Consider the following 12897-nt stretch of genomic DNA (forward strand, 5'->3'; position numbering starts at 1 on the left):
CACGGAGAAGAAGAGAAAAAGTACTGCCATGGTAATGTAGTACCTGCCAATGATCTCTCGCTTACAGCCTAACTCCATGAAATATGTATTTTATAGAGAGGAAGTTTGAAAAAAATGATAAAATGGGTCGTATGAATATGATGGTTTGTCCCATCATATTAAGTAAAATCCTAACATGCAAAGTTTTACTTTACATGCTAAAATGGATCTTTAAAATTAGTTTCACTTTATTTAGATTTTTATTAATTTCTTCATAATTTTTACAAAGTTTACCAGCATAAAGAAAACAAGTTAAAAAACAATACTGTAATCAACCTTTTCATATCTAACATTATTTTTCCTACATAAAGCATATATAAGTAAACTAATAAAAGTCGTTTCACTAATTTTGAAGGTGTGATGGGTTAGTTATGAATTAATCTAATTGCAACATATTTTCACTAATTTTTCATGTTAAAATAACTATTTCATAAGTTCATGTATTTTTAAAACACATAGGATCATGTAGCAAGACTAACATAAGTGGTTTCATGATTTTTAGATTAGCAAATAATTAACTATACATTTAACTAGGTTTAGCAAATACATTTTCTCACAAAAAATATTCAACTTTTTTATGAGTATAAATACTTTTATTATGTAGATCTTGTTACAAAGAAACCAACACAATTTGTTTTAGTTGATTTGAAGCTCAAATAAATTAGTTATTGATTTTACAAGGTTGAACTATTTTTTGATTTTTTGTTGAACTACACTAAATTCAGGAAATGCGCTTAGCAAATCGGGAAATTCATCCAGTTTTTGATGAATTCGTTCAAAATGCGGAAAATACGGAATTCAGAGAATTCACTCGGTAAATTGGAGAATTTGCTCGTTTTGTTTTTTTGAATTCGATTGGTTTTTGCTGACTCGATTCAGTCGGTTTTTATCTTCAATTTACAAATTTATCTGAGTGAATTTGTCTGAATTCTTATCGAATTTCAACCAAATTTTCTGGGTTTCGTAAATTTTAGAAAATTACTGGCTCCCGATTTTCAGGTGCTAAATGGTTTTGTAAATCTTGGTTATGACGCGAAAGATCTTTTATTGTAGGCAAGCATGCTTGTGTGCGTGCTGTGGAATAAGAAGAAAAAGGTTGCATGTTACTGTTTTGAACAGGACAATGATAGTACGTTTAATTGCCGTGTGGTTTGGTGCTGCTCATGGTAGCACGGTGGCACCATGCGCGAATGCATAGGTCCCACGTGAAGGTCTAAGTACTTATCTGACTCGTCGGGTCTTTATATGTTCCGTCCCGGTTAGAAAAAGATGGGTGAGATACTGGTTAGGATAGGTTAAGATGGTGCGGGGCACTATTCGGAGTGGAGCGAGAGTGGGGTAAGATCTGTCTTGTCCCGTCTAACTCTAAAGTATATGTTATATACATGTTTAATGAGTTTTTTTAAAAATTTATTATCTTTTTTAATCAAATTTTTAGTAAATTAATACGTATACGTAACTATTATCATATTATGTTAAATCTTGTGAATTTTAAATATAACTTTTTATTAATTTGTATGTTGTAGCAGCTATTACCTTATAATTAAATTTGATATAAAACTTTTAACAATTTTAATCAAGATGGAACGAGATAGATAAGATCAAAATCAAAACTTCACGAGACGAGCCAGGCTAAAAAAATCACCTGATCTCATAGCGAGACGGAGGACATGCGAGTAGGGCGGATAGAGGGAAAGGCCGCCCCTGCCCCAGCCCCGGTTGGGCCTCAGGTATTATTGTAACCTACTATTGTAATTTTTTAAATAGATATGTAATTTTATAAATATTATATATATAACAAAGATCGTGTCGGTTGTAATTATGGGCGACCAGCAAATATATAGAGCGAGTACTAGCTCTAGAATTGGGGATTATGAGGGAACGAGAGAATCCTTTTAGATATGTTTTGATGTGTATCTTGTGAACTCTTCTATGTAATAAAGATTAAATTTTGTAAGTTTTGACCGTGCTTGTTTGTATTCGTTTTTTCGTGGTGAATTTCAGTGTATCGTGTGATCGTCACGATTTATATTGGTTTGATTCATTTAAAATCATCCTAGAGCATCAAGTTAACTTTCTTAAAAAAATTGTTGGTCAAATTTTCATAATTCTTATGTTATTTACTTTTGATTTATTTTCGTCATAGTCTGTCACAATCTATTTGCGAATTTTATATTTTTAATCCAAAAAATCCGATTAACTTGATTTTTATGTGAATAGTTTTGCATGATTGTCTAGTGTCTATAGTAAAAGTTTTAAGGTAATCTAATGGTTGGATTTTTCTGTGCATTTCAAGTTGCGGCTTTGCAAACTTGAAGATTCTTAGTGACGTGATAGTTGTTTGTCCCGAACTGAATTTCATGATTAAATTATATATTTGATTAGGGTAATTTAAATTTTAAAATTAGCTTCCGTGGTCATTCACCCATCTATTTGCGCATATTTGATCCTATAGGATAGACAACTCAGATAAGTGGTGTGTGCACACCTGCATGTGGTCTTGCATTTTCCATCTTGGTAAGTAGTTCCTGTTAGATTGATCTCTAACCCTAACTGGACCCAACGGCCCAGTTGGGCCCTTGATCAGCGCCCTGATCGGGGGCGCCCAGCCCACTATGGCTGGAGGGCCCCTGTCACCCTGCGCTATATAAAGAGGTGGGGGCCGGCGGCTCCTTTTACGAGGTTTGACTGAGCCGTACACCCCACCGAAACCCTAACCCTAATCCGATCTAAGAGGGGCGCAGCCAGTGACGGGAAGCCACCAGCCACGCCGCCCTGCTCCACCACGTCGACGGCTACACCAACGCCGTCCCCGACCGTCGCTGCCCGTGCGCAGACTCCATCAACGAACGTGATGGAGGCATCTGGATCATCTACTCCGGAGCTGTCAGGTTCGTCCCTCCACCTCTCCTCTCAGTCTCTCAGTAGGTCTTTGATTCAATTGAGAAACTTGTAGCCTCTCGGGCCTACCCTAGATAGTTTCTATAGTGTCAACAATGGTATCAGAGCCTCGGTTGCTAGTGTAGATCTCGACAAGGGCTAGAATCGATTAGAAAAGGAAGTGGAAGGTTAGATCCAGTGCGGGTCTAAGAAGAACAGAGGGTTTCGGCCTAACCTTAACCCTAATTGGGTAAAAGAAAGAAGAGAAGGAGGGCTCGGCACGCAAGGCCGAACCCTAGAATCCGCAGACACTCTCTGGGGAAGAAGAACAGTGAGATCCCAAACCCTAGCACAGTGAAACCCTAAACCTAAATTTCCCAAACGGTTAAATCCGAGCAGCAGAGAAGCAAATAGAAGGGGAAGAAGGGGAAGGGGAGGCTTACCTCGCCGTTGCTGACACCGCCGTAGCGCGGCTCGCCGGCGCGCGGGGAGAAGAAGGCCGAGCCGGGGCGCTGCCCGTCGGGCTTTGGCCAAAAGGGGCGCCGCAGCCAGGCCGCTCGACGGCGGCGCGCTCACCCGCTGGGGAGCGCGCTCGCCGGCGAGAGGGCCGGCGACGGCGCCAAGTCCTCGGACTTCGCTCGCTCGCTCGTGCTCCGCTGCGGCTGAGAGAGAGAGAAGAGAGAGGGGCGAATGAGCTAGGGTTTCGACCGCAGCCGGCCGAGCGCCGTTTTTGTTCGCGCGACTCTGACGGACGGCCGTCGGATCGGCGCGGACGGCCGAGATTGAACGGGCCGCTTCGCGGCCCAGGCGGGGCGCGCGGCTGCGGCACTTTGCCGGCCCAGGCCCACGTTGCGGCCTGGGCAGGCAGTGCGCGCGCGCGACCGAGATGGGCCGAGCCGGTTGGGCCGAAAAGGTATTGGAATTTCAAATTGGCTCAAAAAGATAATAATAATAAAAAAAAAAAAAAAAAAAATAGTAATAATAATATTAATAATAATAATAATAATTTTTCCCTGTGGGTAAAATTCATGAAAACAGTTCATTTTTCCGCTGCGTATTTAAAGTTTTTATTTTCATTATTAAATTCGAACCAACGGGAGAATTTAATTTTGAAAAATGGATATGTTTATTATAATGTTGTTATTATTCTGACCAACGTTGATTAATGGCAATATTATAATGAGATTAATCATGCATTAATTCTATTTCTGCCCAACGGTGATGTAGATTTAATGTATAAACAACTGTATGTTTTAATTTTGACCAACGTTGGAATCAAGGCATGCAATCGTTGTTATTATTTATGTTCTCACTGTATATGAATTGTGTTTTCAGGCGGATACAATTTGATGAGTTGTATCAAAGAGATCCCCACTCTCAAAGGTGACAACTACACGGAGTGGAAGAAAAAGATAGACCTGGCCTTCATCTTGGCTGAGGTGGACTGGGTAGTCACCTCACCGTGTCCCACTGAACCTGTGGCACCGGTGAGGGAGACAAACGAGGCTGATGCCGCTTGGGCAACTAAAGAAAGGGATTTTGAATACCAAAAGATGTCCTATCACCTTGAGCATAGGAAGTGGTTCACTGCCAACAAGAAATGTTTGGCTGTGATAAAGAACACGATTGAGCCTGCAATTTTGGGCTCAATCCCAGAGTATCACACGGTCACCGAGTACCTCGATAGAATAAAGAGTCAGTTCACTGGCTCTTCAAAGACATATGCTACCCAGCTAATAAAGCAGCTGGTGACAGAGAGGTACTCTGGAAATGGTGGCATAAGAGAGCACATACTAAGGATGAGCAATTTGGCATCCAAGCTGAAACCAATGGATCTGACTCTCAAGGAAGAGTTCCTTATCCATCTGATTTTTGCTTCTTTGCCAAAAGAGTTTGACACCTTTGTTGTCAACTACAATATACAGCCCGAGAAGTGGGACTTAGAGAGGCTCATGGCTATGTGTGTGCAAGAGGAGGAGAGAATAAAAGCTTCCAATGGTGGCACTATCAATTATATAAAAGACAACAAGAAAAAGAATTATAATGCTAACTCCTCCTCAAAGTCAAAGGGAAAAGGTCCACATCAGCCTCAGCAGAATAAATTCACAGTGGAGAAAAACCAGTGTCTCCATTGCAAGAAGACGGGACATTATAAGAAAGATTGTCCCGATTTCTTAAAGATGATCATGGCAAAGAAAGGTGAGAACATTATTACGTTCATAAATGAATCCCTGTATATACAGTATTCGAAATCTACTTGGTGGATTGACTCAGGTGCAACTGTTCATGTTGCTAATTCTTTACAGGGATTCCGTTCGACGAGGACTACGCAAAGAAGAGAAAGACACATTAAAGTTGCAAATGGACTCCGAGCAGATGTTGAAGCTATTGGCGATCTTTCTCTAGAGCTTGCTGATGGTTTCACACTTTTACTTAGAGATGTACTTTATGTTCCCTCTTTACAGAGAAACTTGATTAGTGTTTCATGCTTGGACAATGATGGATATGATTGCCATTTTGGAAATGGCAAATGTAAGATAACATTTAATAATGCATGTGTTGGTCTTGCTATCTTACAAAATGAGCTTTATTTATTATCACTACGTGATGATGTGAATGTTGTATGCGATGATGGGAACGTTGCGTGCGACAATGTATCCTCGTCTGCGGATGTAAACAGAAAACGAAAGAGAACTCACGATGCGTCGTCGAAATTATGGCACTGTCGTTTAGGCCATATTTCGAGGGGGAGAATAGAAAGACTAGTTAAGAATGATATTCTTCCTTCATTAGAGTTCTCAGATTTAGAACAATGCAGAGAATGCATAAAAGGAAAATATGTAAAGAAAATTAAGAAAGATGCCAAACGAAGCACAGGAATTCTACAGATTATTCATACAGACATCTGTGGTCCGTTTCCTGTAAAGAGTGTGGATGGTTATGATTCGTTCATAACATTCACAGATGATTACTCCCGTTATGGCTATATTTATCCAATCAAAGAAAGAACAGAAGCATTGGATAAATTTAAGATATTTAAGGCAGAAGTTGAAAACCAACACAATTTAAAGATTAAGATAGTCAGGTCCGACCGTGGGGGGGAGTACTATGGTCGGCATACCCCATATGGCCAAGTTCCTGGACCTTTTGCAAGGTTCTTACAGGAGAATGGCATAGTTGCCCAGTATTCTACACCGGGCGAACCTCAGCAGAATGGAGTAGCTGAAAGGCGCAATCGTACCCTGATGGATATGGTGCGCAGTATGATAAGTTACTCCACCTTACCGTTGAGCCTGTGGATGGAGGCGTTAAAAACCGCCATTCATATTCTCAATAGAGTACCAAGTAAGTCGGTGCCCAAAACACCGTATGAGTTGTGGACAGGAAGAGCACCCTCACTAAACCACTTACGTGTGTGGGGGAGTCCTGCTGAGGCTAAAGTATTTAACCCAAACATTGGAAAACTAGATCCCAAAACAGCAAGTTGCCATTTCATTGGCTACCCAGAAAAGTCAAAAGGTTTTCGTTTCTACTGTCCAGACAGACATACAAAGTTTGTAGAAACGAGACACGCTGTCTTCCTAGAGGATGAAATGATGAGGGGGAGCATGGTAGCTCGAGAAATTGACCTTGAAGAGAAGCGGGTGTATGCACCCACTCCGATGATTCATGAGCCATTTTTCTCACTACCTGCTGTCACTGCACCGACAGTGCAAGATACTGTGGTGCCAGCACCTGTTGTTATTCCACCTGTGGCAATAATGAATGACGATGAGGAACCTGTTCTTCAGGATTCTGTAGAACCTATTGCCACACATGAGGGGGAGCAACAACAGCCTCAAACAGAAGATGTGCCAAATGTGGAGGCCCCTAGAAGGTCTCAAAGAGTTAGAAGATCAGCTATTCCTGCTGATTATGAAGTGTACAACACTGAAGAATTTCAAATGGAGGATGATCCCACCTCATTTGAAGAAGCCATGAGAAGTGATCATTCATCAAAGTGGCTTGAGGCCATGGAAGATGAAATGAAATCTATGAATGCCAATAAAGTTTGGGACTTAGAAATAATTCCTAAAGGAGCCAAAACAGTAGGCTGTAAATGGGTCTACAAAACCAAGCTTGACTCCCAAGGGAATATAGAGAGATATAAAGCGCGACTTGTGGCAAAAGGCTTTACGCAAAGAGAAGGGATTGATTACAATGAGACCTTTTCTCCAGTCTCATGTAAGGATTCCTTCAGAATCATAGTGGCGTTAGTGGCACATTACGATTTAGAATTACATCAGATGGATGTAAAGACGGCATTTCTCAACGGGGACTTGGAGGAAAATGTTTATATGGCACAACCGAAAGGATTTGTCATGGAAGGAAAAGAACGAATGGGATGCCGCCTAAAGAAATCCATTTATGGATTGAAACAAGCTTCAAGACAGTGGTACTTGAAGTTTGATCAGACAATAAGGAATTTTGGGTTTAAAGAGAATGTAGAGGATAATTGTATCTATGCAAAGTTTAAGAATGGGAAGTTCATCTTCCTTGTCCTGTATGTAGATGATATCTTACTTGCTAGTAGTGATGTCAGTCTACTACTGGAGACAAAGAAGTTTTTGTCCTCGAAATTTGATATGAAAGATCTTGGTGAAGCTTCGTTCGTTCTAGGGATCGAGATTCACCGAGATAGAAGTAAAGGGGTATTAGGACTATCACAAAAGGCATACATAGAGAAGATCTTAAAGAAATTTAGTATGCACAAATGTAGTCCCTCACCTGCTCCTATAGTCAAGGGCGACAGATATGGGGATTTTCAATGCCCCAGGAACCAGTATGAGATCGATCAAATGAAAACGGTTCCATATGCTTCAGCTGTCGGAAGCTTACAATATGCTCAAGTATGTACGCGCCCTGACTTGGCATTTGTTACCGGGTTACTTGGCAGATTCCAGAGCAATCCTGGAACAGAACACTGGAAATTAGTAAAGAAAGTCTTGCGTTATTTGCAAGGAACGAAAGGCCTCATGATGACGTATAGAAGATCAGATTCACTCCATATAGTGGGATATTCTGATTCTGATTATGCGGGAGATGATAGAAAATCCACGTCTGGATATGTATTTACTCTCGCAGGGGGAGCTATTTCATGGAAAAGCTCAAAACAAACCGTCACTACATCGTCCACAATGTATGCCGAGTTTGTAGCGTGTTATGAGGCAACGGGGCAGGTGAACTGGCTAAAGAAGTTCATACCCGGTTTGAAGGTGGTTGACGACATCTATAGACCACTTAAGTTATACTGCGATAATAATCCAGCAGTACAGTATGCTCACAACAATAAGTCAAGTGGTGCTGCCAAACACATTGACATAAAGTATTATGTTGTGAAAGATAAAGTCCGGGATCATGTCATAAGTCTTGAGCATATAAGTACCAAAAAAATGCTCGCGGATCCGCTTACAAAAGGCTTACCACCCAACGTGTTCAGAGAACATGTAGCCGGCATGGGTTTAAGGGAAAGCCTATAAAATTCCTGGACAAAAGAAGGCCCAAAAGTTAAGTATCTATTTCAGAACAGAGTGGTGTGTTTTAGTTGTTAAATCTATCGGCAATTGACCGTGACGATGAGACATGCTCTATGCGCTAATCTGTAATGGAATGAACAAAAGTAAATGATATGAAAATGAAAGATGGAATGAGATCAAGGGGGAGATTGTTAGATTGATCTCTAACCCTAACTGGACCCAACGGCCCAGTTGGGCCCTTGATCAGCGCCCTGATCGGGGGCGCCCAGCCCACTATGGCTGGAGGGCCCCTGTCACCCTGCGCTATATAAAGAGGTGGGGGCCGGCGGCTCCTTTTACGAGGTTTGACTGAGCCGTACACCCCACCGAAACCCTAACCCTAATCCGATCTAAGAGGGGCGCAGCCAGTGACGGGAAGCCACCAGCCACGCCGCCCTGCTCCACCACGTCGACGGCTACACCAACGCCGTCCCCGACCGTCGCTGCCCGTGCGCAGACTCCATCAACGAACGTGATGGAGGCATCTGGATCATCTACTCCGGAGCTGTCAGGTTCGTCCCTCCACCTCTCCTCTCAGTCTCTCAGTAGGTCTTTGATTCAATTGAGAAACTTGTAGCCTCTCGGGCCTACCCTAGATAGTTTCTATAGTGTCAACAGTTCCCACCTTGCAGTTTGGTCTTTGAAAGTTTCTGGTAAGATTAAGTCGTCTTTGAACATGGTGGGTGCTACGTTAATTAGTCCTTGCATCCTGCAGGATTATTTGCATTGCACTGGCTCTGAGTTCAAGAGCATCCTGGCCTTAGCAAAAACACATGTTCCTGGTGCAAATGAGCTAGTGTTGATACAGGAGCGAATGGACATATGCTTGATCTTTAAACCAGAGAGGATGATCCACAACTGCATGCGTTCTATCGTCCTTCAAGTATATTTGGAATTCCCTGGATTTTGATTCTAGCTAATCTTTGAGGAACTGTTTGATTCAACCATGTATTCAATATTTGATGTGCAGGAAGAGGCTGTGTGCCTAATGATTTGCATTGCACAAAGTCCTACCTGCACGGCTGTACTCACACGAAGCACATGCTCCACTCCATGTACATGCCGTGCAACTATTTTGTCAGATTTGAGATCCAGAGCATTCTGCAATTGAGAATCATCAAGTCCTTACTACCTAGCTTCCTGCAATTGAGAACCTCCAAGTCCTTACCTAGCTTCCTGCAATTGAGAACCTGAAGTCCTCCCCTGACAATTAAGGTAGCATTTGTACATAAGGTACGTGACCGATGACTATTTAGCTGCCTAATTTTGGATGCTTACCTGATGATGATGGATCCATTCAAGCCTATCAAAGTGACACACCGATGGCCATTGCCGTCTTCTTCAACACCATTGGAGAGGACGAGCTATGGACATCACCCTCAGGAGTGTAAGAAACAACATACTGGTCTTCCAGATAAGCCCAAACAGTGAAAGCAACATAACTCGCACGGTAGCTCGAGTTCTGTATTAGGCACTGACACGTGGACCCGGTGAACATTGGACGTTAGCAGTAGCACTGCACCCAGCTCTTGTGCTGACCACTTGTTAGCGAGAATGATGAAGTTCCAATCACGAAGAATCGTCACTTGTGATGCGCAGCAGATTGATCCATCTTTCAGGAGATGTTTGAAAGAAACATCGGTTGTCTGGGTGCACAATAACCAGCTCGCCACGAACACCGATGAATTCGCCTAAATCAAACATAGCTCCCGTTCAGTTTACACCGGCATAGAGGAAGTTATTGTAGTACCAAAAACTGCTCAAAGTGAAAAATGAATGATTAATAGCTAAGTGTAAGTGTGTTATAATAAAAATATAAATATTAGATGTAATAACATCAAGTATAAACTCAAGGTATGGAAATATGGATGTGATATAGGAGCGTTGTCGAACGAATAAGTCGAGAGCGATACCGTAGTTTGATTTCAGATGAGATAAAAAAAAGATTATTTGTAAAAATAATTCTAATTTATTTATTTTTATTAGTAAAACAATCACATATCTATAGTCGGCAACAAGAAGGGAAGATTGGAAGACGAGAGTGAATAACAAAAGTAGGTAAATTATTTAAATTTTAGAGAATTTTATTAGATAGGAGGAGAGTAGAGAAAGAACTAACGTGAAAAGTGACTCTAATAAAGATCTATGACCTATTATTACTTTATTGTGGCAATAATTAATTAAAAAATGCCAAGTTATATTACGCGGCGCCATCTCAACCATCTTGTGGTGTCTCTCAATTGCCATTAAATATCTGTACTAGATGCCATTTGCAAGTGTTGACTTTAGAGCAATAAAAAAGAAAATTTAGGGGCAATATCGGAAGTAAAGAGTTGCTGTTGGTTGATGTCGCTGCCAAGAATCTATTGGAGACTTAGTGGCTACCTTATGCTGTGCTTCTTTTTTTTCTCCCTCTTAGAAGAATTCAGCACGTGAGCTTCTAGATGTTGCTTGGCACTTGGGATTGGGTCTCTTTTGATGACCACATCATTGCACCTCCACCTTATCTTGTACTATATCATTATTTATTTTTGTAATGGAAATACGTATCACTTGTTCAGAACTAAGAACAGATTCAGTGCACTGAATCAAATCAGATTGAATGCTGATCAGTAACACTTTGTCAGATGGCCCTTTTGATGCACCATGCATGCATGTGAGTGGCAAGCATGTAATGGTAGTGGTTGCTAGATCCAGTACGCTACTTGTTTGGGTCAAAGTTTATCAACTTTCGAGGTTCAGACTTGCATGGAGGACCCAGAAAAGGCAGTGGAAGCATATTCAGCAATCTTTGAAATTTTGGCTCACGGTTATGCAAGCTTTATTCTGTGCGCATGTGTTCATTTTGTGACCACTGACTTGTTATCTGCTCCAATTTCAACACAGATCACTTGTAGCACTGTGAAAATTGAAGGATTGTGTCGGTCACATCATGTGCCATATATTCTTAATCGACGAAAAGGCACTTCGACGAAAAGGCTTGCCTCTCGTGGTAAATTATGATTTATTTCTTAATCGAGCTGTTCATCATGAACATTAGCTGTTTGAAGAATTCATTACATGATGGTATGTATATGAGTCATGTATGACCTTTGAGCGGCACAACACAGAGTTGAATGCCAACATGAGGATAGCTAAAGATCTTCCATTTTTTTACATGCCGAGAGGCACCATGAGTGTGTTTGCTTGTTCAAATTTGCCTCGGTGAATGCGTATAATCTCGTAGAAAAGCATATTTTGTTGTCTGACAGATGTAAATATACATCTTCAGTCTAGTCTAAGAGTGAAGCTTCGAGTTTCACTTTGTAGCTTAGCCCGACGGATGCCCAAACTTCTATATCTGCCAATATAGGTGGGTCAACTTAGTTATTGTTACAAAATCATCTTAAACTCAGCCTATTTAGACAAATAGGATCAATCAAATATTTTTTTTAAACAAATATAACTTTATTTAATCTAATTCTACTGAACTATATTATACGATATAGCTCTACAAAACCTCCTACAAAGAACCAAACACACCCCGCTTCTCTGAACTCTTGGAGGGTCACGCCTAACTTAGTGAAACACATGACGTCTTCCCCTTCCATGTTCTCATTTATGCTATCTTAACTTGGTGCTATATTTGCTTGGACACAGTTTATTACAAATTTCTTGTTAGGCTACTGGAGCACGTGAGCACACCTGAATCTGACTTGAACAAAAGTAATATATTCTATTATATTTGTGCAAAGTCTACTGTGAATAGAAGATGTTAGTGTGAATCCTCTCAAGTTCTTGACTCAGTAGACAAAATAACCTTCATCTGAGGGGAGAAACCCAGAAAAGGACATAAGGCATGAAGGTGACACCCTGCTAGCTGCTGAAGCCACCACCACCAAAGCCAATCCAATGCACCACATCATCATTCACCTCAGCAATTAACTGAAAGCTGCTCATTGCCTTTTCTTTTATTAAAAGAAGTGCAGTAGCTCTTATCTCAGTTAGTTTTATCAGAATAAATTTGTCTATTCGCTAGTGATTTTGGCACTATATATACTAATAATTTCCTTCAAACAATTTTGGCCAGATAGTACGATAGTATTCAGCCACTCCTATCGCTCCCTCAAACATATTCGGTATCACCTCTCATAATCAGATGCATACTGACAACCAATCACACTATTAATGACGATTGCGGATACCATGAACATGACTTGAAGAGTAGACTACATCTCCTTTATTTTATATAATCATTCTGTTGAAAACTAAAAGCATTTTCCCCCTTCAAGGCGCTCAATGCTTTAGGGAAAAAAAGGGACAAACTGTTGTGACCCTATTGCAAATTTCCCTGAATAAAATATATCCATCCCATGGTGATTTCGACACTTTCATCAAAAATTTATTTGGGCTCCGTAACACGTTTACACTAAGGAGGCGTTTG

This window comes from Phragmites australis, chromosome 23 (genome assembly GCF_958298935.1).
Source record: "Phragmites australis chromosome 23, lpPhrAust1.1, whole genome shotgun sequence".
NCBI lineage: Eukaryota > Viridiplantae > Streptophyta > Magnoliopsida > Poales > Poaceae > Phragmites > Phragmites australis.